Here is a 27500-nt window from a genome sequence, read left to right as displayed (position 1 = left end):
TCAGAGAGGGAAGGCTTTACTGTTTGCTCTAGATTCTGCTGTAAAAGGAAATACTTTCCACTCTTCCCTTTCGTTAGTTTCTATACCGAACTAATTAGGACGCTTTATTTCCAGGTGCAGAATGTCCAATGGAATGACCAGGTATGTGATGTATGGATTGCATGAATCTAGGTATGAGGTGTGTGTGTGTGTGTGTGTGTGTTTTAACCCGCCCTCTCTCTATGTGTTTGTTCATTTATGAATCATAAGCGCTTTCATTTATTCCTCCTAATTTGAATGTTATTGGCACTGGACAGATGTTTACCTAATTTTGCTAATTAAGCTTATTCAAATAAGCGTACCTCGTGATCGCCAAAACATTTCGTTTATGAATAGAAACAGAATCGAACATTCAGCTAGTCTCACATGACTAGGTAATGTCGGCGGACTCAGATAAACAAATTCACAGTAGGACACGGACAGACCAGCAGAATCATAATACAGAGCTTTGTGAAGAGACACGAGTTGCACATTAACTGTTTTGCCTTGCCTTGACACACCCTGACCGTCTCGTTCTTATTAAACATTGAAGTGAATGTGACTGCTGCTGCTGTTTCTGCTGCGGCTGCCGCGGCGGCAGCGGTGGCGGCGGAGGTTGCTGCTGGTGCTGTTTATGATGATGATGATAATGATGATAATGCTGCTGCTGATGATTATGATGATACTGCTACTGCTGAAATTAATTTCCTCCGCCCGTCTCTTTTCAGTGATCTTTGTAATTTCCTGCTTACGGTGATATAAACTCAATATATACAACATAGTTATCCTTTAATATCAATGCTTCCATTACTGTTTGAGGGACAGAAACGGGCATAACTCATAATCTCGGTAAGATTCCGAAATGAGCTAGAGCATTAACATAACATACATATGGTTCATTGTTTTTAATGGAACCTGACTGAATACAGTCCTTCATTATTCTGATTGGATTGCTAGGTGAAAAATGTTCTTTTGTGATTGGACGAAGTGGTGGCGGATGTTGAATGGGGATTGAACGAGACAGGGACGGAGGGTGGATGATGTTAAGATTGGTCCAGAGCTAGTGTGCGGCGGTGTGCGCTGATTGGATAGCGTTGTGAGGCCGTCCTGTGGGGCTGTGGGACGAGGCGGTGATGGATTTGTACTTAGATTGAAGGAGAAAAGGAAAGGGGGAGGAGATGTGTGTGTGTGTGTGTGTGTGTGTGTGTGTGTGTGTGTGTGTGTGTGTGTGTGTGTGTGTGAGTGTGTGAAATAATAATAATAATAATAATAATAATAATAATAATAATAATAATAATAATAATAATACCACCACTACTACTACTACTACTACTACTACTACTACTAATAATAATAATAATAATAATAATAATAATAATAATAATAATAATAATAATAATAATAATAATAATAATAATAATAATAAAAATCGGTTTATTGCAAGTTTGGTTTTGTATTAGTGAGTGAATCTTGTTGCACATGCCAGTGTCGTCGGCTGCTTGTTGTTTTGGGGGTTTGTAAACAGTTGTAAATGTTAATTTCTTCTTATTAGTTGTGGCTATCTCCACGTAAACGGAACCATATTTCTCCCCCTTTTGTTTGTCATTTTTTTTTATTGCAGAGAACGTACTTCTAACGTAGCATATCACGCCTCCGTCCTTTTGGTGCGTTTTTTAAGCTTTCGGGTCCCAGTAGTAACAGTTCAGATATTATCCCCCTCATTACCAAAAGCATCGAAACTTTCGTTTTTAGCTTCATTATCCCTAGCATAACTGTCGGTCCCTGTTAAAATACTTAACATACCATTAATTATTCATCCGTATAATTATTGTAATGCTGTACCTCTGAAAAGCGCGCGTTGGGTAGGAAAATGTTGTTGTTTTTTTGTGCATAAACTGTTTCTGCTTTGTGCATTTTTCCGTAATTATTCTCATGATAGTTAAGAGGGATATAAATCACATAAATTTGGTCATGTGTCTTGCATATCAAATGGAAGAAGAGAATCACCAGAAATAGGAAGCGGCAATAAAAAAAATATATACCATTATCTGAACTTTATTTTTTCAATGTCTTCTTAGTTCCTTTTTTTATCTCCCTCTGTTCTCCTTTAGGTCAATCTCTTACCACTTTGTTCTTATTTTATGTGCCTTTAGTTTATACATAATTTGTATTTATTCCATTGATTTTCATTGATTTTTGCTCTGTTCTGGCCGGAGTGGAAAAATTTTGGCGGCTTTTCCGATACCCTACGCCCCTGTCCACCCAGCAGTGAATGGGTACCAGGTATTAATCGGGTGTTGTGTCCCGTCTCCTGGGATTTGTTCCCTTCCCCTATAATTCCTTCCCCTTCTGTCTCTCCGGCGTATGGCCACAGATGTTGCACCGACTAAACGAAACTTTCCAACTTTTGCTCTGTTCTCTTTTACGTATTATCGGTTGTCTCATATGATTATGTCACTATGCCTGATTTATGCGTTTCCCCCTTCTCTTTTATTTTCCTTTTTCATTACATGCTGTAAGAGTTTCATTTTTTATTAACTTTATTTTTTTTTAATTCCCGCAATCGATACTATTGTGCCTATTTCCCTCTTATGTTTAGCTCTCCTCTCCTCTCATTTTTTTTTACAGCTAAGGAGACAGCTCAAGGGCGCAAAGAAAAAAAAGAAAAAAAAGGCCCGCTACTCACTGCTCCCGAACAGAGGGTAAAGGAGTTTCCAAAATCAGAGGTCAATTTCGGGAGGAGAGGTGTCCTGATACCCTCCTCTTGAAAGAGTTCAAGTTGTAGGCAGGAGGAAATACAGATGAAGGAACATTGTTCCAGAGTTTACCAGCGTGAGGGATGAAAGAGTGAAGATGCTGGTTAACTCATGCATAAGGGGTTTGGACAGTATAGGGATGAGCATGAGTAGAAAGTCGTGTGCAGCGGGGCCGCGGGAGGAGGGGAGGCATGCAGTTAGCAAGCTCAGAAGAGCAGTGAGCATGAAAATATCGATAGAAGATAGAAAGAGAGGCAACATGGCGGCGGAATTTGAGAGGTAGAAGACTATCAGTATAAGGAGGAGAGCTGGTGAGACGAAGAGCCTTTGATTCCACTCTGTCAAGGAGAGCTGTGTGAGTGGACCCCCCACACACACACATGAGATGCATACTCCATACGAGGGCGGACAAGGCCCCTGTAAATGGACAGCAACTGTGCGGGGGAAAAGAACTGGCGGAGACGGTACAGAACGCCCAGCCTCGAGGAAGCTGATTTAGTAAGAGATGAGATATGAAGTTTCCAGTTGAGATTTTAAGTTAAGGATAGACCGAGAATGTTTAGTGTTGAGGAAGATGATAGCTGAGTGTTGTCAAAGAATAGGGGATAGTTGTTTGGAAGATTGTGTCGAGTGGATAGGTGGAGAAACTGTGTTTTTGAGGCGTTGAAGGACACCGTTCCTCTTTCCCCAATCGGAAATAATAGTAAGGTCTGCGGCTAAGCGTTCTGTTGCCTCCAGCCTTGAATCGTGAAGTTCCTGTAGGGTGAGTCTTCTATTAAAAGAAGTTGAGTAATGCAGAGTGGAATCATCGGCGTAGGAATGGATAGGACAGTTCGTTTTGGAAAGAAGATAATCATTGAACAACAGAAAGAGAGTGGGAGATAGGACAGAACCCTGTGGGACACCACTGTTAATAGGTTTAGGGGAAGAACAGTGACCGTCTACCACAGCAGAAATAGAACGGTCAGAAAGGAAACTGGATATAAAGGTACAGAGAGAAGGATAGAAACCGTAGGAGGGTAGTTTGGAAAGCAAAGATTTGTGCCAGACCCTATCAAAAGCTTTTGATATGTCCAGCGCAATAGCAAAGGTTTCACCGAAACGGCTAAGAGAGGATGACCAAGGGTCAGTTAGGAAGGCAAGGAGATCACCAGTAGAACGGCCCTTGCGGAACCCATACTGGCGATCAGATAGAAGGTCAGAAGTGGAAAGGTGCTTTTGAATCCTCCGGTTAAGGATTGATTCAAAAGCTTTAGATAGACAAGAAAGTAAAGCTATAGGACGGTAGTTTGAGGGATTGGAACGGTCACCCTTCTTAGGTACAGGCTGTATGAAGGCATACTTCCAGCAGGAACGAAAGGTAGATGTTGACAGGCAGAGGCGAAAGAGTTTGACCAGGCAGGGTGACAGCACGGAGGCCCAGTTTTTAAGGACACTAGGAGGCACTCCATCAGGTCCATAAGCCTTCTGAGGATTGAGGCCAGAGAGGGCATAGAAAACATCATTTTGAAGAATCTTTATAACAGGCATAAAAGAGTCAGAGGGGGGATGAGTAGGAGGAATATGCCCAGAATCGTCCAGAGTGGAGTTTTTAAAAAAAGTTTGAGATAAGAGTTCAGCCTTAGAGATAGATGAGACGGCAGTGTTGCCGTCAGGACTGAGGAGTGGAGGGAAAGATGAAGAAGTGAAGTTGGAGATGTTTTTGGCTAGATGCCAGAAGTCACGGGAAGAGTTAGAGAAAGGAAGGTTTTAGCATTTTCTATTAATGAAAGAATTTTTGGTTAGTCGGAGAATAGATTTGGCACGATTCCGGGCAGAAATGTAAAGCTCATAATTAGCATTAGTTTGAAGGCTCTGGTACCTTTTGTGAGCTGCCTCTCTATCATTGACAGCACGAGAACAAGCGTGATTAAACCAAGGCTTTTTAGCGTGAGGAGTAGAGAAAGAACGAGGAATGTATGCCTCCATTCCAGAGACAATCACCTCTGTGATGCGCTGAGGACACACAGAGGGGTCTCTATCCTGGAAGCAATAATCATTCCACGGGAAATCGGAAAAGTACATCCTCGATCGTCCCACCGAGCTGAAGCAAAATGCCAGAAGCATCGCCTCTTCGGTGGGTCCAGAGGGTGTACAGGAGCGATAGGACAGGATGCAGAAATAAGATTGTGATCGGAGGAGCCCAACGGAGAAAACAGTTTGACAGAGTAAGCAGAAGGGTTTGAGGTAAGGAAGAGGTCTAGAATGTTGGGCCGGTCTCCAAGACGGTCGGGAATACGTGTAGGGTGCTGGACCAACTGCTCTAGATCGTTGAGGATGGCAAAGTTGTAGGCTTGTTCACCAGGCTGGTCAGTGAAAGAGGATGAAAGCTGGTGGTGAACATTGAAATCTCCTAGGATGGAGATTTCAGCGAAGGGAGAGTGGGTCAAGATGTGCTCCACTTTAGAGTTCAAATAGTCAAATAATTTTACATAGTTAGTAGAGTTAGGTGAGAGATAAACAGCACAGATGTATTTAGTAATAGAATGACAATGAAGTCTTAGCCAGATGGTGGAAAATTCTGAAGAATCAAGGTTGTGGGCACGAGAGCAAGTGATGTCGTTGCGCACGTAGGCGCAACATCCAGCTTTGGATTGAAATTTAGGATAGAGATAGTAGGAGGGAACAGAGTAGAGATTGCTGTCAGTAGCCTTAGAAACCTGTGTTTCGGTGAATAAGAGAAGGTGAGGTTTAGAGGAAGAGAGATGGTGTTCCACAAAATGAAAATTATAACGAAGACCGCGAATGTTGCAGAAATTGAGAAGAAAGAGGTTCGAGGAGTTATCAAGACACCTCTCAAGTCGGCAGCCAGAATGGGAGTCCTCCCTGGGGGAATTTGTGGTCCCCCCCCAGGCGGGGACTCCGAGACATTGCTTATCTGAGTCATTTTGAAATTTGAATTTTGGGAAAAGGTGTATATGTTGTGTGAATGTAGTGTGGTGTGTATAGAGAGGATCTGTCTTTAGAGAGCATGCTGAACTACTCTCCGGTGTTGGTGAGACAATAGGGAAACGGTTAGTGAGGACATGGGGAGGGTCTTTGGAGGGCTTCAGCTCCCTTCTCACCTCCCATATATACCTCACCAGGAGTGGCTTGCGCCCGTTCGGTAGGTGTCTTCCTACCTACTCCAGCCGTTTTTCTTCTGTTTCTCATTCCTGTTTCCTTTCATATTTCTATATCAGTCTACCTTTCCTCAGTGCCCTATATATCCCATTATATCTTCTTCCTGTATTGCTCCTCTTCAATAAGTATCCAGCCCCTCCTGCCTCCTCACGCGTCGCCTTTTCTCGTTCCCTGATATTAAATCTTTTTCTTCAGCCACGGTCCCGCTATCCCATCGAAAACCCATCTCGCTCTCCTCCTCCCATCTTACCCAGCTTTCGTTCCTGCTTCCTTATGAGTAGTTTTTCCCCTTCCCAACTATTCCATATATATTTTTTGTATATTTTCTTTATACATTCCTCCCTTCGTCACTCACTCCCTTCACTCCCTTCCATTCTTCCGCTCTCTTCCTCCCTCCCGGGTCACCTCGGGAGTGTTCCCTGTCACCTCAAGGACACACTGACCCAGAGTCCCTTGATGGACGAGACGCTTGCGTCATCACCACCACCACCACCATCAGTGCTGCTACTACTACTACTACTACTACAATTACTTTTACTACTACTATTATTACAGCTACTACTACTACTACGTAGTGTTAAGACTATCAATAATAAATAATAGTAATAATAATAATAACAATAATAATAATAATAATAATAATAATAATAATAATAATAATAATAATAATAATAATAATAATAATAATAATAATAATAATAATAACAACAATAACAATAACAATAATAATAATAGTAATACAATTAATAATATTCTTAATGATAATTATAATTATGATAATAATTATAATGTTAATAAAGAAAATCATAATTTCGATAATATTCAGATTGTTTATAATCAATATCATTAATAATAATAATGTCATAGATAGTAATGCTAATTATGACAAAATATCTTCGTATTATTGCTTTTATTTTTATCTTGTATATTTTTTATCATTATTATCGTAATAATTATTATTATAATTATTATCATTGTCATCATCAATATTACTGTAATACTATTAACAAAAAATTACCTTGTCAAAACAAAGTACGATAACCCAGTCAGTGGTCGATCCGCTGACGGGTTGCTTCCGCGATAGACACCGATTTAGCGTATCGAACACGGTTTGACCTATATATCATTGTTGTTGTTGTTGTTATTGTTATTGTTATTATTATTATTATTATTATTATTATTATTATTATTATTATTATTATTGTTATTATTATTGTTATCATTATCATTTGTATTATTATTATTATTACCTCCGCCAACGAAGTTTGAGGTGGTTATACTTTCGGTCGGGTCGGTATGTTTATTTATTTTTCATTTATTTATTTGTTTGTTTGTTTGTTTGTTTGTTCGTAAGCAATCTCCTGTGCACAATTTTGCGGATATCTCAACCCATTTTTCAGGGAAGCTTCGTGTCCATCCAGAATAGAAACCATTATTTTTTTATGTCAAAGGTCAAAGGTCAAGGTCAAGGTCAAGATCATAGTCACAGTCTCCTGTGCACAATTTTGCGGATATTTTAACCAATTTTTCAGGGAAGCTTCGTGTCCATCCATAACATAATCCATTATTTGTTTTCATGTCAAAGGTCAAAGGTCAAGGTCAAAGTCGCACAAAACGTCATTTTGGCCATAACTTCGGTTCTCCTCATCGTAGAGCCTCCAGACTCGGTTCATATTTTAGCACATGGAAAGAAGCACCTTGCATGACCTTGAACTTGACCTTTGACCTTGACATCGAAGAGCTCGCCCAAGGTCAAAGTTTCCAAACAAATAGATTTTCATCAAATTTCGAAACAAATGCTTTCATATAATGCACCTTGCATGGCCTGATGTTAAAGGTCTAAGGTCAAGGTCAAGGTCGCACAAAACGTCATTTTGGCCATAACTTCGATTCTAATCATCATAGAGCCTTCATACTTGTTCATATTTTAGCTCATGGAAAGACGCACCTTGCATGGCCTTGACCTTGACCTTTGACCTTGACCTCGAAAAGCTCGCCTAAGGTCAAAGTTTCCAAAAAATTGAATTTCATCAAATTTCGAAACAAATGCTTCCATATGATGCACCTTGCATGGTGCTTGACCTAGACTTTTGACCTTGACCTCGAAAAGTTCGCCCAAGGTCAAAGTTTCCAAAATAATAGAATTTCATCAAATTTCAATATTGATGGTATCATTAGTATTTTTATTACTGTTATCATTATCATTATTTTTTTTTATTATTGTTACTAATATTACAACCAACACGACCATTACCACAACAACAACAAAAGCGCCTTTCCTATTTGCTTCCCTTTATTTGATGTTTTTTTTTTTTTTTTGTCTTAATTCTACCGCACTTTTCTATTTTTTTTACTTATTTTATATGTTCTTTTTAATTTGTGCTGGGGTTCTGTAGTACGATGAGGGTGTGTCTTAGAATTTCTCTCTCTCTCTCTCTCTCTCTCTCTCTCTCTCTCTCTCTCTCTCTCTCTCTCTCTCTCTCTCTCTCTCTCTCTCTCTCTCTCTCTCTCTTTTGAAGCTTTAGGAACGTTAACATATAACGTTTTGTATGTACCTATTCCCTTATGTTGACCTTCCCATCGTTGCCTTGCCAAGCTTGTCTCCCTCTGGTGCTTTGACTGGTGATATTTCTGAAGTGGTTTAAATGTTTGGCGTCTCTTTCCTCACTCCCTCTACCCATTCCTGTGCTACTGGCCCCTCATCGTATATTGTGTTTTGCACATTTATTACGTTAATTCAAATATTTTACCTTTTCTCTCATTTTCCTTTTCCCTTTCTCTTGCTCTCTTGTCATCCCCTGCCTTCTGCCTACCTCTTACCCCCCAACATAATTACTCCATCTCTCTTCCTCTCCTTTCCTTCCTTTACCATTCTTTTCCCTCCTTCTTTCTTTATTCTCTCGCTACTATCTCCGCTTCCTAGTTAACCTAATGCCTAGTTTTATTATCCTTACTTATCCAGTCGTGCATTCTCCTCCTGATCCGCCGCCTCCTCAGTTCCTTCAATCGTTTCCTTCCTCGCTTCTTCAACTCCCCAAGGCTGTGTGTACGCTTTTCTTCACTCTATTGCCGCTTCCAATATTTTCCAGCCCAAGCGTATTTCAGAAGCGGCCCAAACCCCACCCAACTTATCTCACAAAAGCAAACATCATAAACCACCTTAGTCTAGTTCCTCTGAGCCTCCTTCTTTCGTTCTTGCGCTTCTATCTTTCTCTTACCTACTACACTCACTTATTCTTGCTGATCCTCTTCCTTCTCCTCGTTCTTTTCCAGCTACTCCTCCTCTTCCTTCACTCCCTCCTTCACCTTGCCTAGTCTGACTGCCTCTCTTTTCTCTTACTCATCTAACCCAACATTTCCATCTTGTCTTTAACTTTTTTCTTTCTCCTGTGGCGAGATGCAGAGAAAACCTTGCTAAATAAAAAGAAAAATACTTGCTAACACTAACAACGTTGATACTCGACAACCTTGCTAAACTCAGGATTCAGAAACGAGGGATAGCAACGTTGATAATACCTTGCTATGACGGAAAGGCAACTGCTTGGCGGGGGCTTGCAATGACGTCACAGGAGTCAACGACGTCACAGAAGGCTGTGACGTCATGCCCTCTCCTTGTAATCTTCCTCCAAGCTCCTACATGCCATTCAGCGGGCTGAAAGATAACCCTGCAATGGGTATATACCCTATTTATGTTACAAGAAATAAATTATACTACTTGGTTGGGATAAATTGTGGTTCTTCCACACACATAAAATGGTAAATTTTCGGTCTTTCACCAGTCTCTATTCCGGACGAAACTATTTTTTCTGGTAGTTTTCAGCTTGTTTTGAATTCAACACCCCTGGGTGTTACGCTCTCCCTCCCAGCCCCCACATTGCGGCAAGAGGCACCCGCCCCCAAAAAACACTAAGTTTCAAAAATCACTGTCATTTGTAGCTGCGTGTGGGGAGGATGACATGAACCCTTTGTCCCCCCCACCGTTGCCAGATTGTCGTACTCAGAGCCTCGTATTTATCGGTTTATGAGCCATGCCCATAACTATTGCCAAAAACGCACCAATAATTAACCATGTTAACGATAACTATATATGAAGGCAGTCATTGGGGTCGAGGAGGCAGTTTTGGGGGGTTGGAAATTGGCAAACATGGGAGGCTGAGTACGACAATCTGGCAACGTTGGCGCCGCCGCCGCCTCCTCCTCCCATGGCATGACTGCCGGAAGGCAAAAAAATAATTAATTAAACTGCCCCAACTCTTGTTGTTTACTCGTGTTTGCGTATGACATACCAAAGTGTTATGTAGATATGCTTTCTGTACTCTTGAGTTGCTGTTTTAAGTTAAAAAAACATGAAGGTATGAAACATTGCTAGATTAACAACTGCCCCGAGGCAGTTGTTATTTTAACAACGTCGTGACGTCACCGTTTGGCTCTCTGAATGCCGAAAACATTGCTATTGCGCTTAAAAACTTTGCTAATCGGTTAGCAAGGTTGCTAACGCTCTCTGCATCTCGCCACTGAGCGGGTTTTTCTCCCCTTTCTCTTTTTCTCTCACTTTATTTTATTCGTTTCCAGATAACGCTTTTACTGTTGTTATTGTTGTCACTGCATTTCTTTATACAGCTTTTTTTTATTTGCTGTTTTATCTATATATTTATTAATGTATGAATCTGTTAACACATTTCAATCGCTCCTCAATGAATTTATTGCATCAACTATTCATCTTTTTCTTCATCGACTTGTTTGGCTACCGTGCACACGTTTATTGGTGAATGATATGTCTCATTTTATAAATGGAGTGAAGTATTTTCTTTCTTCCGCATTTGGCTGTGTTACCTGCCCGGCAATCGTATTAGCCACCTCGTTGGTAGCTTGTAATGTATGCAAATATCTCTCACACCCACACCCCCAGCCACCCACACCTACCCCCCCTCCCCAACACACGCACAAAAAAAATATTTAAAACAGTTACATTGAATTATAGAACAAAGTATAATAATATTTAGTCAACAGAAATGTAAAAAAAGTGATTGTCCAGATTACTTATTAAGAAAACAATGAATTAATTATTAATGTTGTTAAGAGTTTTATTATTAATATTGTAAGTATCATTTGTATTATTATTATTATTATTATTATTATTATTATTATTATTATTATTATTATTGTTGTTGTTATTATTATGCAGTCTTGGGAAAGATAAAATGTGGCAATCTCGGATTTCACATCTTACAACCACAGGCTCAAAGAGCCAACTGTTCGGAGAAGAACACCGCAGCCACGCGCAGCAATAGCGTATGAACCCATCTTTACCTTGACCTATTTTTATCGGCGTCCCAGACGCCGATCAACAGATTGTCCATCTTCTTGTTGTTCTCTTCAAGTTGTTTTCCTGGCTTACATTGTAGACATGACATTTTATAATAACATTTGTTAGTCCTGATGAACCCTACAACATGGCATTATAAACAAAGTCAGCTGTTTTTGTGCTGTTGTTGTGCTGAACAAGTGTTAATAGCACAAAAACTGTGCCAGATCGGCGTCACATGACCCTCCAACACCCCCCAACAATTTATATGATGCCAATAGGGGTCTAAAATGGAAAATGCTATTAACACTTGTTCAGCACAATAATTTTCTATTTTTAGGGAAATGCCTTCAACTAGAACAAATTAAGAATACAGTAAACGCATTAGATGGGCCTTGTTGGTAATCGGTAATCACGCAGACTGGTTTCTTAGTAATAGTAGTAGTAGTAGTCTCTCTCTCTCTCTCTCTCTCTCTCTCTCTCTCTCTCTCTCTCTCTCTCTCTCTCTCTCTCTCTCTATATATATATATATATATATATACACACACACACACACACACACACATACACACACACAAACATTGTGTTTTCACCACGGCCTGATTACGAGTTTGACTCAAAATCATCACAAAGTACCCTCCCGATTAAAGCAATGGTCATTAGTCGATCTCTGGATACTGCCAAGACCTCACACACCACACACTCCATCCCCCTTGTTCAAGGGGGGGCAGTAAGTACTCCTTCTCAGCGGAAAAAAAAAATGGCCTGAGCGTGACTCAAACCTCTGCCTGCCACGCCGCGAAGCCTGGCAGCGTAGCGCTTAAACTTAGTGAGCTATCAGAGCTGTTGTGTGTGTGTGTGTGTGTGTGTGTGTGTGTGTGTGTGTGCTTGCCTGGATACTTAAGAACATAAGAACATAAAAACGCAGGAGTCTGCAAGAGGCCGGTATAGGCCTGTACGAGGCAGCTCCTTTGACCCTAAGCTCCCGTGTATCTAACCCCACCTAATATCGCTGTCCATGAATTTATCTAGTCTATTTTTGAATGTGACAATTGTATTGGCACTCACCACATGACTGCTAAGCCTATTCCACTCATCCACCACCCTGTTAGTAAACCAATTTTTGCCTATGTCCCTGTTGAATCTGAATTTATCCAGTTTAAACCCGTTACTTCGTGTCCTACCCGGTTCTCTTACCAACAAAACCTTATGAATGTCTCCCTTATTAAAGCCCTTCATCCATTTATAAACCTCGATCATGTCTCCACGCGCCCTTCGCCTTTCTAGAGAATGCAAGTTTAACTGTTTGAGTCTTTCCTCGTATGGCAAGTTTCTCAACCCCTGAATCATCTTAGTCATCCTCCTCTGCACCGATTCTAACATTTTGATATCCATTCTATAGTAGGGTGACCAGAACTGAACCGCATAGTCAAGATGAGGTCTAACTAATGCTAAATATAGTTTGAGGAAGACTGGGCTTCTGTTGCTTACGCTCCTTGAAATAAATCCCAGTACCCTATTAGCTCGATTTCTAGCTTGAGTGCATTGAGCCCTTGGACGGAGATCAGAGCTCACTAAGACCCCTAAATCCCTCTCGCACCCAGACCTACTTATGAGAGTGTCATTTAAGCAATAGTTATGTGAGGGGTTGTTCCTACCTACACTCAGAATACTGCACTTCCCTACATTGAACTCCATCTGCCATTTATCCGCCCAGTCATATAATCTGTTGAGTTCACCTTGGAGAATACTAGCGTCCTGATCCGACTCAATTACTCTACCGATCTTGGTATCATCTGCAAATTTACTAACATCACTTCTAATTCCTGTGTCTAAGTCATTGATATAAATAATAAACAAAAGTGGACCTAATACCGAACCTTGTGGGACCCCACTCGTAACACATCCCCAGTCAGATCTTTTACCATTGATTTGCACTCTTTGCTTCCTATTGCTAAGCCACGCCTTGACCCAGTTCAAAACTTTACCCTCTTAGTTAGTTGGTTGATTGGTTTCTTTGCTAGACTGTTTTTTTTTTTTCTTCTTTGCCTCTATCTTTGTCTGTCTGTCAGTCTTCACTTTATTTTTGCAGCTTGGTTTCTGTCAGTCTGAGGTAGGGATTGAATCTGTGAGCAACTATCAAATGAACATTATTTTCTTTGTAATTTTTCAGAAACTGTCTATACCAGTTTGGTCGAGTCGTGTCATGAATATTACCTGACATTTTTTTTCATGCGCTTTCGTGAGTGAGCTGTGATGATATACTTCAACACGAATATTGCGAAGGAGCTCCCGGCTCTCAATAATTATATATTATAGTTATCGGATACATAGAGGTCATGACGCCATGGTAGTATATAATATTCTCTAATGAAAAAAATATCTAAGAAAATTGTTTTTGTAGGTAGTGTTTTTTATTCACATTCCAGTATCATGAACCAGCTTTTTACCGTTTACCGTTGCGATTTTGGAGAACTTATATATTTTTTCTATTATTTAGAAGATCGGAAGACTAAAGCAAAATCATACGTTTTTTAAACATTCATTTGCTTATTTTATATTATGAAATACTTATTCAAAATGAATATGCAGCGACGATGAGAGTCACTCAGGAGCCAGGGGTGAAAAAAAATAACTCAGTAATGGACCAGGCTACTACTTGTTACTGAACCTTTGAACTTACAGTACCTGGACTACGAGAACGTAAGCTGATTTGTTAGTACTCACAAAGGAGCTCCCAAATATTTAATAATATATTAATGGAGTCATTGAAGGGAGGTGACTTGCTGAGGAACAAAAAGCATTTAAGAACGGTCATGTAGTTCACAGGAGACAAGCGTGAGGGCACCAAGCGGGAACACGGAGTAATATTTTTAACAATATAGAGATCACTGAAACAGTTCTTTAGAGTGTAAATGGGCGCGTGTTGTGTAACATTCAAATTAATTACATAATGCAAATAGATTATTCAAGTGTAAACCTCAATATTTAACATCAGCACTGAATATATTGACTTAATTTATGAAGATGTTCCACAAAAAATGAACAGATGTCCTGCACTTGATAATAATGGGAGAATTTTAATGCCTAAATAGCGCAATAATTGCTCGAATAGTTTCGAAAGAGAAGATAACATTGAGGTATCTACCGTTGGGCGTAGAAGAAAGAGTTATCAATAGGTGCTTTCTAGGTGATATACAGATTAGCAACATGAACACTGACCAAGTCTCTGAAAAGGATATTGAAAAATGCGAGGGGAAAAAATTGTATAGAAATCAATGTTATAAATCACTATAATATATGTGATAGACTGTAACTAGTTAATAAAAAGACAAAAATAGAAGGCATAATAGAAGCAACAACAACAAGCGGCAATCGAGAAATGCCAAGATGGACCAAGCGAGTGACGGACTGAAAGATAACCGATATGAAAAGTCCCTAGGGAAGGCCGTTGAGCAGATGGTGTTACGAAATTTAAAAGTTTACGGAACGTTTGTATCGAAACTGGAACCTTGAGGCAGAAGACATAAACAGTTTGAACAGTTTGGAGTGGAATGATTCAAGCTGATGAGGATGATAGTAATGATATTTAATGAATTTGTGACGAGAGAGAGAGAGAGAGAGAGAGAGAGAGAGAGAGAGAGAGAGAGAGAGAGAGAGAGGTGAGTGATTGAGTGAGCGAGTGAGCGTGCGTGCGTGCGTGTGCTTGCTGTGGCCTGTTCGTTGAGTTCCTTGCCTGGTAACCTTACAACCGCGAGGTGATGGAGGCGCCGAGACAGATGGACGGCGGAGATTAGATTGGGAGGGACAACCTTTACGATCCATCCTTTATGATCCGTCGTCCAGCTTTCCATTTATCACACTTTTTCCTTCCCGTCTTTTCCCAATTCAGTTTATTCCTCTCCTTTCTCTTCCCTTCGTTTCCCTTCTGTTTCTTTACTTTCTCTTATATATAAATTCCTCTAGGTTCCGTTTAAATTTTTTTTATATATCTTTTCTTCGTTTCCTTTTCTTACCGCTTTTTTACGAGCATGACTTCCATACACCTCAGCATTTGTATCCTTTTTCATTGATGTTCTTCCTTTACTTTCCTATTACTTAAATTTTCTTTTCTCGTTATCCTTTTCTCCATTCTTGTCCCATCACATCCTTTGACTATTTGAACTCAAAAGTAGAGCACATCTTGACCCACTCTCCTTTCGCTGAAATCTCCATCCTAGGATATTTCAAAGTTCACCACCAGCTTTGGCTTTCATCCTCTGTCACTGACCAGCTTGGTGAGCAACCCTACAACTTTGCTATCATCAACGATCTAGAGCAGTTGGTTCAGCACCCAATACTTATTCCCGACCGCCTTGGAGATACGCCCAACTTTATTTCTTTTTGTTCCTTTTTTTTTTCTAAGGCTTCTCTTTCAAACTGTTAGGAAGTAGGTATGAAGACATCTACCGAAATGGGCGTAAGCCTTTTCCGGTGAGGTATATATGGGAGGCGAGGAGGGTGCTGCAAGCCCTCCAAAGACCCTTCCCGTATCCTCATTTTCCGTTTCCCTATTGTCTCATCAACACCAGAGAGTAGTTAAGCATGCTCTCTAGAGACAGATCCTCTTTCTTTCCACACAACACTACATACATGCAACATACACACAATTTCCCCTATTTTTTTTTTTCAAATTCAAAACGGCGAATAATCACAGAGCCTCGGAGTCCCCGCCTGGGTGGGGGACCACAAATTCCCCCAGAGAGGACTCTCCTTTAGGCTGCCAACTTGAGAGGTGTCTTGATAACTCCTCTGACCTCTTTTTGATCAATTTCTGCAACATTCGCGGTCTTCGTTTCAATTTCCATTCTGTGGAATACCATATCTCCTCTACTAAACTTCATCTTTTCCTCACCGAAACTCAGGTCTCAGAGGTTACAGACAGCAATCTCTAATATGTTCCCTCCTACTATCTCTATCCTAAATTCTACGTGCGCAGCATCACTTACTCTCGTGCCCACGACCTTGACTATTCTGAATTTTCCACAATCTGGCAAAGACTTCACTGTCACTCTATTCCTAAATACATATGTGCATGCTGTTTATCTCTCACCTAACTCAACAACTATGTAAAATTCTTTGACTATTTGAACTCAAAAGTGGAGCACATCTTGACCCACTCTCCTTTCGCTGAAATCTCCATCCAAGGAGATTTCAAAGTTCACCACCAGTTTTGGTTTGCATCCTCTTGCACTGACCAGCCTGGTGAACAAGCCTACAACTTTGCTATCATCATTAGTTGGTTCAGCACCCAACACTTATTCCCGACCGCCTTGGAGATACGCCCAACTTTCTAGATCTTTTCCTAACCTCTAATCCTTCAGCTTACTTTGTCAAACTGTTTTCTCCGTTGGGCTCCTCCGATCACAATCTTATTTCGGCATTCTGTCTTATCGCTCCAGTACAGCCTCAGGACCCACCGAGGAGGCGATGCTTCTGGCATTTTGCTCCCGCTCAGTGGGACGACCTGAGGCTGTACTTCTCCGATTTATCGTGGAATGATTACTGCTTCCAGGTGAGAGACCCCTCTGTGTTTGCCCAGCGCATCACAGAGGTGATTGTCTTTGGAATGGAGGCACATATTCCACGTACTTTCTCTACATCTCATGCTAAGAAACCATGGTTCAATCATGCCTGCTCTCGTGCTATCAGAGGATTGAGAGGCAGCTCATAAAAGGTACCAGAGCCTTCGCACTCCTGCTAATCATGATCTCTACATGTCCGCCCGGAATCGTGGCAAATCTGTTCTCCGACTTACCAGAAACTCTTTCATTAATAGAAAATGCCGCACCCTGTTCGTTTCTAATTCTTCCCGAGACTTTCGGCACCTAGCCAAAAATATCTCCTGCAATTTCACTTCTTCATCGTTTCCTCCTCTCCTTAACCCTGACGACAGCACCGCCGTCTCATCTATCTCTAAGGCTGAACTCTTCTCTCAGACTTTATGTAAATATTCCAATCTGGACGATTCTGGGCATATTCCTGCTACTTATCCCCCCTCTGACTCCTTTATGCCTGTTATTAAGATTCTTAAGAATGATGTTTTCTATGCCCTCAGAAAGCTTATGGGCCTCGTAAAGTGCCTCCTATTGTCCTTAAAACTGTGCTTCCGTGCTGACACCCTGCCTGGTCAAACTCTTTCGTCTCTGCCTGTCAACATCTACCTTTCCTTCCTACTGGAAGTACGCCTTCATACAGCCTTTGCCTAAGAAGGGTGGCCGTTCCAATCCCTTAAACTACCGTCCTATTGCTTTATTTTCCTGTCTATCTAAAGTTTTTGAATCAATCCTTAACCGGAAGATTCAAAAGCACCTATCCTCTTCTGATCTTCTATTTGATCGCCAGTATGTGTTCCGCAAGGTTCATCCTACTGGCGATCGATCATCTTGCTTTCCTAACTGACTCCTGGTCATCCTCTCTTAGCTGTTTCGGTGAAACTTTCTCAGTTGCTCTAGATATATCGAAAGCTTTCGATAGTCTGGCACAACGCTTTGCTTTCTAAACTACCCTCCTACGGATTCTATCCTTCTCTCTGCTCCTTTATCTCAAGTTTCCTTTCCGGCCGTTCTATCTACTCTGGTAGACGGTCACTGTTCTTCCCCTAAACCAATCAACAGTGGTGTCCCACAGGGCTCTGTCCTATTACCCACTCTCTTCCTGTTATTCATCAATGATCTTCTTTCTATAACAAACAGTCCTATCAATTCATACGCTAATGACTCTACTCTGCATTATTCAAATTCTCTCAACAGAAGACCCTCACAACAAGAATTACAAGACTCCAGACTGGAGGCTGCAAAACGCTTAACCTTGTTCTTATTTCCGATTGGGATAAGAGGAACCTGATGTCTTTCAACGCCTCAAAAAACGATTTCTTCACCTATCAACTCGACACAATCTTCCATATTCTTCGACAACACTCAGCTGTCACCTTCTTCTACATTAAACATCCTCGACCTATCCTTAGCTCAAAATCTCAACAGGAAACTTCACATCTCCTCTCTAACTAAATCAGCTTCCTCGAGATGAACACCACTGAGTGCCGGGGATCGAATCCGAGCCTTCTAAGTATAAGTCAGTGAAGGTGACCCCGCTCACACTCGTGACTGTCGGAAACGCTTTTAATCAATCCCTCTTGGCACATATGGTGTATATATTCATATTATATATTTTTACTGTGTTATTGCAGTTTCTCTAATGTATATATACACCGTATTTGCCAAAAGGGGTTGATAAAAAGCGTTTCCGACGGTCACGAGTGTGAGGGGGGTCACCTCCTTCATGTCCGCAGTGCGAGGCTGGGGCGTCAAGAATAGGCCGCAGAAGTGGCCTCTGGCGCGGTGACCTTTTAGCTCATCGGTGGCGTAGTTGGTATGCTGCCCTGACTTCTACTCAGAAGGCTCGGGTTCGATCCCTGGCACTCAGTAGTGTTCATTACGGGATATTTTCACTGTCTTATTGCAATTTCTCTAATATAAAGCTTCCTCGAGGTTGAGGGTTCTGTATCGTCTGCGCCAGTTCTTCTCCCCCGTACAGATGCTTTCCATTTATAGGAGCCTTGTCAGCCCTCGTATGGAGTACTCATCGCACGTGTGGGGGGGCTCCACTCACACAGTTCTCTTGGACAGAGTGAAGGCTAAGGCTCTTCGTCTCATCAGCTCCCCTCCTCTTACCAACGCTTTTCTACCTCTTAAATTCCCCCGCAATCTTGCATCTCTTTCTGTCTTCTGTCAATGTTTTCATGGTGACTGCACTTCTGAACTTGCTAACTGCATGCCTCCCCACCTCCCGCGGCCCCGCTGCACTCGACGTTCTTCTCTAGCTCTACCTTATACTGTCCAAACCCCTTATGCAAGAATTAGCCAACATCTCCATTCTTTCATCTCCTTCACTGGTAAACTCTGGAACGGCCTGCCTACTTCTCTATTTCCTCCTGCCTATGACTTGACCTCTTTCACGAGGAGTGTATCAAGACACCTCTCCATCCGAAACTGACCTCTCGTTTAGCCACTCCTTACTTTTTGTTTTTCGGAGCAACGATTATCGGGCTTTTTCTACACTTTCTTTTTGTTCATCATCATCATCATTTCATCGGCGCCTGCTCCTAGGAGCTCCCACCAGGGGATGGCCACGGCAGAAGAGCTTCCAGCTTTCTCTATCCAGACACTCCCTCCTTGCCTGCTCAAAGTCTCTCACAGATCCTTCCCCCCTCTCCCTAACGTATTCTTGCACCCTATCCCTCCATTTCACTGGAGGTCGTCCTCTAGCATTCCCTCCCTCTATCTCACTCACATACACCCTTCTGGTCATCTTACTCTCCTCCATTCGCTCCATGTGGCCAAACCACTTTAAAGTCTGTCGCTTCACTTCTTCCACCACTCCACACTTCTTCCCTTCACCCCTGTGACACATTCCAAAACGCTCGTACACGCTTTCATTAATCATTCCATCCATTCTACTCACACCACAAGCACTTCTCAAATAACTCATTTCCACTGCCTGCACTCTAGACCTCTGACTTTCATTCCAGGCCCACGTTTCGCTTGCATATGTGAGGGTTGGTACTATTATTGTATTTCTCAAATCCCTCTTTACCTCCATGCTCACACTTCTACCATTCATGATTCGTCCCAAAGACCAAACCACCCTTCTTCCTTGCAATGCCCTTTCTCTTATATCTCCCTCCATACCACCATGCTTACACAAAACTGATCCAAGGTACTTAAACTCATTGACCTCCTCCATTTCTTCACCATTCAAAATTATTTTGCATTATTTTTCACATTCAATTCCTACTCTATATGGGCATACAAAATCTACAATCTCACTTCTATTTCGCTCACAAACCATCACTTTACTTTTGTTGACATTTACTTTCAGCTTTCTCCTATTACAGACACTATCAAAAACACTGACCAAATTTTGTAGGTCACTGTCATTTTCTGCAATGAGCACCGTGTCATCAGCAAACAGTATCGAACTCAGTACCCACTTCCTTCCCTCATCGAACAGTCTTACTCCAACTTCTCCAACTTTGCCCTTAATTTCTCTAATAACACCATCCATATAAATATTGAATAACCATGGTGACATGACGCACCCTTGTCTTAAGCCCGCTTTTATCTCAAAATGTTCACTTGTTTCTCCAGTAGTTTTCACACATGCAGATACATTCTCATAGAAAGACTTTATTGCACTAAGCTGTTTTCCTCCCACACCATAAATCTTTGAAACATCCCACAACGCAATCCAATCGACTCTGTCATAAGCTTTTTCCAAATCCATGAAGGCAGCGTATAGTTTCTTTCCTTTTGCTAATATTTTTTCTACTAACATCCTGAAAGCAAATATCTGATCCACACATCCCCTTCCGTTCCTGAAGCCTCCTTGTTCTTCACTGATTTTCTCTTCTGTAAGTCTTTGTACCCTTTCTATTATGACTTTTCCATATACCTTTCCGGGTATACTCAGGAGACTTCTACCTCTATAGCTCCCACATTCCCCTCTCCTGCCCTTCCCCTTGTAAACCGGGACAATGATGGCTTTCGTCCAGTCTGCTGGCACCACCACCCCTTCCCATGCTACTTCACATATCTGGACCATCCATTTAACAACTACATCTCCTCCACACTTCAACATTTCTGCTGTGATTCCATCAATTCCAGCTGCCTTTCCATTTTTTAATATTTTTATTGCCTGATTTACTTCTTCATATGTTATACTTATTTCTTTATATACTCCTCCTCTACCTCTACTCAAAACTGCTGCTGTTACAGCTGCTGGACGTCCATCCTCAAAATTCATTAAGTTTTTTTAAATATTCTCTCCATCTCTCTTTCACAGCTTTCTCGTCTTTCAACATCTTTCCATTCTCATCCATAACTTCATTTATTTTACTTGAGGATATATTTTCTGCACTTCTTTAGTTTTTTACTTCTTTCCAATATGATTTCCTGTTCCCTTTATATTTTTCACTTAGTCTTTTTCCAAAGTCTTCATGAACTCTCTTCTTACTTTCTTTTATTGCTTGTTTTAATTGCATTTTACATTCCTTATATTTCTTTTTCCTTTCCCTTTTTACTTGTTCAGCCACATTTCTTTCTTGAGTTTTCTTAAAAAGTTCCCTTTTCTCTTTTACTATCCTCCTTTTCTCTTCTGTCCACCATGAATTTCCTTTTCTTTTTCCATTTCTCACCACTTTCATCCCAAACACTTTTTTTGTTGTAGTTACCATTATTTCTTTAAATGTTCCAAAACCTTTTTCAATATTTGTAATATCTTTTACACTTTCCCATTTTTCACTTGAGGCCTCTGCCATTTCACGGTTATACTCATCTTTTTATTTCTTTTCCTGTAACTTTTCTATCTACGGTATTTCCTTTTTTACTTCACCTTTCTTTTCAAACACCCACGTTTCTTTCAGCTTTAACTTTGCCAGCACTGCAAGATGATCAGATCCATCGAACATTCCTCTTACTATCTTCGCGTCACAAATTTCTTTTCTAAGCCTTTCATCTACTGCCACATAATCAACCAATCCTTTTTGCTCATTATCTTCTCCCCTCTTCCGTGTGTATCGGTGGATATTTTTGTGCTGAAAGAAGGTGTTCGCTGGGAACATTCCCCTCTCAGCACAGACATCCACCAGGCACTCTCCATTTTCATTCTTCCCAGGTATCCCCCATTTCCCCACCACATCCATCACACATTCATCACCCACTTTAGCATTCATATCTCCCATCATACTAAGTTTCCTTTCTTTCTCAAAACTCTTCAAACACGCATTCACTTCCTCCCAAAATGCTTCCCTTTCTCTCAGTCCTTTTTTACTTTTCACATTTACTGGTGCATAAATACACACCCATGCATACTTTTCTAAACCTACTTTTCCTTTCACCCACACAATTCTTGATCCCTTCCAACCATAATCAGTCACACCATTCCACACTCTTTCAGACATCACAATAGCACATCCTATCTTACTCCTGCCTCTATACTTCTCATCTATCCCCGTCCATACAAACCCCCCAGACACACCCTCCCACGTACCCTCTCTACCATCACTCACACCAGTTCCTAGAATATGTGTTTCACTCACTCCCAACACATCCACTCTACCATTTACAAAATTTTCAATCATCACTCTCCTCTTTTCCTCACCACCTAAAACATTTACATTAATAGACACCAGTCTCATACATTCCTTTCTTTTCTGCCGCCCTCTGGCCATCGCTCCTGCCTCTAAAAACTCTATAAAAGTATTAGAGGCCACCAATGGGTGGCCAGTCCAATGCAGTGTTATGGAGACTTGCTCCTTGTCAAGCCTAAAAGGATTAAAACAAAGCAGCTGATGATCACTGCCCCCCTCCCCGTTGGTTCTACCCCGCAGGGTATACTAACGGTGCGCACCACGTGAAGGTGAGGATGCTCCTTTCCCAATACCCTAAACAAGGGAGCTATACGCATAGGCAGCAAAATGCACCTCGGATGAACCTCATTGGTTACGATACTGCCACTGCGCAAAGCAGTGTGCCCTTGAGTTGTTTCCTGTGCTGTAAAAAAAACAAAAAAAACATTATTCTTCCTCCATTACCATCACTACCTCCATTTCCTCTTCATCACCATCTCCATTAATCATCTCTGTTTCCATTACCACTATCACCACTAATAGCACAACCTTTTCCACCAGCTACAAAAAAACGACGACAATCATCACCACAACTACCAACACCACCCCCATCAATCACCGCAAAATCTACAGCAACAACAAAACGAGCTCCCTCCTGCTTTCCTTCACTGCCATTACATCTCTCGTTTTCATCCTTCACCGCACTCCTCCTCTCCCTTCTTCCGCCGTCAATATTCTTGGTTAATATTTATTCTTTCTCGATTTTTTATATGCTTAGTTATCTTTATTTTCTTTCTAACTGCGTCCGGCGTCTAGTTTTTCCTCAGTTCTTCAGTTGTTGTTTTTCTCCCTGTCTTCTTTCTTTTTATCAACTCTACTTTTCTTGTCCTCCCTTCTCGCTTCCCTTCTCCATCACCACCTGTCACTGTCTTCCATTTACCTCCTCCTCTTTCTTTCACCTCCGTTTTCTCGCCCTAATCTATAATCCTTTCTTTATCGAACCCCACCTCCACCACTACCGCCACCCTAGTTACCACCACCACCACCACCACCATTACTACTACATGGCTTTAACAATCCTTACTCTCTCTCTCTCTCTCTCTCTCTCTCTCTCTCTCTCTCTCTCTCTCTCTCTCTCTCTCTCTCTCTCTCTCTCTCTCTCTCTCTCTCTTTGTATATATATATATATATATATATATATATATATATATATATATATATATATATATATATATATATATATATATTTTTTACAACAAAGGAGACAGCTCAAGGGAACAAAAAAAGAAACAATAATAATAAAAGCCCGCTACTCGCTGCTCCTACAAAAAAGAATCAAAAGAGGTGGCCGAAAGAGAGGTCAATTTCGGAATGAGAGGTGTCCTGATACCCTCCTCTTGAAAGAGTTCAAGTCGTAGGCAGGAGGAAATACAAATGAAGGAAGATTGTTCCAGAGTTTGCCAGAGTGAGGGATGAAAGAATGAAGATGCTGGTTAACTCTTGCATAAGGGGTTTGGACAGTATAGGGATGAGCATGAGTCGTGTGCGGGCAGGCCGCAGGGGAGGTGGGGTATACAGTTATTAAGTTCAGTCAGAGCAGCGTCAGCGTGAAAATAGCGATATAGATATATATATATATATATATATATATATATATATATATATATATATATATATATATATAATATATATATATATATATATATATATATATATATATATATATATATATATATATATATATATATATATATATATATATAATTTAACTTCTTGAAAATCACGTTAAAATTCCTCATTATAAAAAATAAAAAAATAAAAAAAAAAAATTGAGTTATCAGACTCAAAGCCCTTCCGAAGACCTTATAAGTTTATAATTACTGTATTTCTCTCATATCTCTCATAAGACAAGCAATAACCAGAATCTTAAGTTCAGCAAAGCAACACAGAAACTCGATGGAAATATGCAAATAATTAATTAATCCCAGGTACACAACAACCTAACTATCTATCTAAAATCATACTACAAACATCCTTACTTAGGTTAGGGTGGTAAAGCAGTCCCACACCTGGTCTACCTCGTGGTCTGGCCCTGGAGTCCCCCTTTGGGTCTCTCTACGTTCTCACAGTCACTCTGGTGCCCTCCTTACTGCCCAACTCCCTCCCTCGCTTGCCTTTGCACGTCACTCTGGTGTTATGGATACTAGGAAGCAGGAAAACCTAGGAAGATGGTTGCGTGAGACTGCCGGCTGGTGATCTGGACATCTTCACAGTGAGTCGTTCAAATGCCAGCGTGAGCCAGGCCCGCCAATGCTCAGCGCCCCCAGCGCGTTCTGCGCGTTCAATGCCAGCCATGACATCTCGTTTTCTGCATAACACTTACACTAAACGCCCTAACGCTATGTTTTTTTATTTATTGATAACCTAACATATGCACTTGGTAATAGTGGGTCATGCATCCCACACATAGCTCAGCTTTGGCAGTAATAGCGAATATGATTTGAAATAGCGCGCTGTTACCGCCATCTAGTTTTCCCGCCTGTCCTGTGACTTCTTCCCGCTCTCTCAATCAAAATGGCGGGGACTCCCCGAACATTTTTCCACAGCTATTCATGAATAATGAAATCATGACAAATATATATATATATATATATATATATATATATATATATATATATATATATATATATATATATATATATATATATATATATATATATATATATATATATATATATATATATATATATATATATATATATATATATATATATATATATATATATATATATATATATATATATATATATATATATATATATATATATATATATATATATATATATATATATATATATATATATATATATATATATATATATATATATATATATATATATATATATATATATATATATATATATATATATATATATATATATATATATATATATATATATATATATATATATATATATATATATATATATATATATATATATATATATATATATATATATAATATATAGCTGATCTCTTACTGTGCAACGCTATATTCCTCCTCGCATCCCCCTGAGGCACGCCACCGCCTCCACCTCCTCGTTTACCTCTTCCCTCGCCACCTGTACCACCACCACCACTAAAACAACATGGCCATTACTGCTTCACCTGCCATCCTAACCCCTACCACTACTTTCACTATTACTTTCGCCCAAAATAATTATAGCAACTAATAACAGGTACAGATACTAATTTTACTACTAGTACAACTACTACTACTACTACTACTACTACTACTACTACTACTACTACTACTACTACTACTACTACTACTACTACTACTACTACTACTACTACTACTACTACTACTACTACTTTACCTATTATGGGAGTAGGTAGGAAGACACCTACCGAAACGGCCGTAAGCCACTCCCGGTGAGGTATATATGGGAAGCGAGGAAGATGTTACAGATCCTCCAAAGACCCTACCCGTGTCATCACTTTCCGTTTCCCTATTGTCTCATCAACACCGGAGAGTATTTCAGCATGCTCTCTAAAGACAAATCAGTTGGGTGGGACCATAAATTCCCCCAGGGAGGACTCACCTTTTGGCTGCCGACTTGAGAGGTGTCTTGATAACTCCTCAGAACTCTTTCTTATCATTATATGCAACATTCGCGGTCTTCGTTCCAGTTTCCTTTTCTGTGGAGCACTATCTCTCCTCACTTTCTCTTCCTCAACGAAACACAGGTCTCGGAGGCTACTGACAGCAATCTCTACTCTGTTCCCTCCTACTATCTCTATCCTAAATTTAAATCCAAAGCTGGATGTTGCGCCTACGAGGGCAACGACATCAATTACTCTCGTGCCCACGATCTTGACTCTTCTGAATTTTCCACCATCTGGCTAATACTAAGACTAAATACGTCTGTGCTGTTTCACTCTCACCTAATTCTACCAACAATGTAAAATTCCTTGACTATCTATTTGAACTATAAAGTGGAGCACATTTTGAGTCACTCTCCCTTCGCTGAAATCTCTATTCTAGGAGATTTCAATGTTCACCACCAACTTTGGCTTTTCTCTTCCTTTGTCACTGACCAGCCTGGTGAACATGCCTACAACTTTGCTCTCCTCATCGATCTAGAGCAGTTGGTTCAGCGCCCTACACGTATTCCCGACCGCCTTGGAGATACGCCCAACATTCTAGATATCTTCCTAACCTCTAATCCTTCAGCTTACTCTATCAAACTGTTCTCTCCGTTGGGCTCCTCCGATCACGATCTTATTTCTGCATTCTGTTCTATTGTTCCTGTACAGTCTCTGGACCCACCGAAGAGGCGATGCCTCTGGCATTTTGCTTCCGCTCAATGGGACGACCTCAGGTTGTACTTTTCCTATTTCCCGTGGAATGATTACTGATTCCAAGAGAGAGAGACCCCTCTGTATGTGCCCAGCGCATCACTGAGGTGATTGTCTCTGGAATAGAGGCACACATTCCACGTACTTTTTCTGCACCTCATGCTAAAAAGCCTTGGTTGAATCACACTTGTTCTTGTGCCATTAAAGATAGAGAAGCAGCTCTCAAAAGGTACCAGAGCCTTTGCATTCCAGCTACTCATGATCTTTATATTTCCGTCCGGAATCGTGCCAAATCTTTTCTCTGACTTACCAAATATTCTTTCATACATACAAATTGCCGCAGCCTTGCTTTTTCTATTTCTTCCAGAGACTTCTGGCACCTAGCCAAAAATATCTCCTTCAATTTCACTTCTTCACCTTTCTCTCCTCTCCTTAATCCTGACAGAAGCACCGCCGTCTCATCTATCTCTAAGGCTGAACTCTTTTCTTAAACTTTCTGTAAAAACTCCTCTCTGGACGATTCTGGGCATATTCGTCCTACTCATACCCCCCCTGACTCATTTCAGTCTGTTATTAAGATTTTTAAGAATGATGTTTTCTATGCCTACTTTAGCCTCAATCCTCAGAAGGTTTATGGGTCTGATGGAGTGCCTCCTATTGTCCTTAAAAACTGTGCTTCCTAGCTGACACCCTTCCTGCCTGTCAACATCTACCTTTCCTTCTTGCTGGA

At 40.7% G+C, this 27500-nt stretch overlaps 1 long non-coding RNA gene across 1 annotated transcript in view; it reads left to right on the top strand.

The window, feature by feature from the left end:
- Positions 1-114: 114 nt before the first annotated feature.
- LOC127007668 (uncharacterized) overlaps positions 115-27500 on the top strand; it is an 86225-nt gene continuing 58839 nt past the window's right edge. The window contains exon 1 of the long non-coding RNA XR_007760335.1: positions 115-141. This is a non-coding gene — a long non-coding RNA (uncharacterized LOC127007668). The remainder of the gene's footprint in view (positions 142-27500) is intronic.

Source organism: Eriocheir sinensis, chromosome 4 (genome assembly GCF_024679095.1).
Source record: "Eriocheir sinensis breed Jianghai 21 chromosome 4, ASM2467909v1, whole genome shotgun sequence".
In the NCBI taxonomy this organism is placed as follows: Eukaryota; Metazoa; Arthropoda; class Malacostraca; order Decapoda; family Varunidae; genus Eriocheir; species Eriocheir sinensis.
This window is presented reverse-complemented; position numbering and strand designations above follow the sequence as displayed.